Below are 426 nucleotides of genomic sequence, written 5' to 3'. Positions count from 1 at the left end.
TTTTAATTTTTAATTAATTAATTTAATGGTTTTAAAATACATAAAATGTATAAATGTGATTAATTAATTCAATAGTTTTAAAATACATAAAATGTATTTTAAAACAATTAAATTAATTAATTAAAAATAAAATAAAATAATTTAATTAATTAATTTAATCGTTTTAAAATATTATTATAAAACAAATTAATTAATTTTATTTAATCGTTTTAAAATACATTTTATGTATTTTAAAACGATTAAATTAATAATAAATATTAAGACTGCAGACTGTCGCGCCCCTTTCATAGATTAAATTAATTAATTACATTTATACATTTTATGTATTTTAAAACAATTAAATTAATTAATTAAATAATTTAATTAAATAATTTTATTTTATTTTTAATTAATTAATTTAATCGTTTTAAAATACATAAAATGTAT

General features: G+C 10.6%; 1 protein-coding gene across 3 annotated transcripts in view; it reads right to left on the bottom strand.

Moving 5' to 3' along the window:
* LOC105454621 overlaps positions 1-426 on the bottom strand; it is a 5,575-nt gene that overhangs the window by 4,140 nt on the left and 1,009 nt on the right. The gene's annotated exons all lie outside the window — the stretch shown is intronic.

Source organism: Wasmannia auropunctata, unplaced genomic scaffold, assembly GCF_000956235.1.
Source record: "Wasmannia auropunctata unplaced genomic scaffold, wasmannia.A_1.0 LD335980.1, whole genome shotgun sequence".
NCBI lineage: Eukaryota > Metazoa > Arthropoda > Insecta > Hymenoptera > Formicidae > Wasmannia > Wasmannia auropunctata.
The sequence above is the reverse complement of the archived record's forward strand: the minus strand, read 5'-3'. Positions and strand labels throughout refer to the sequence as shown.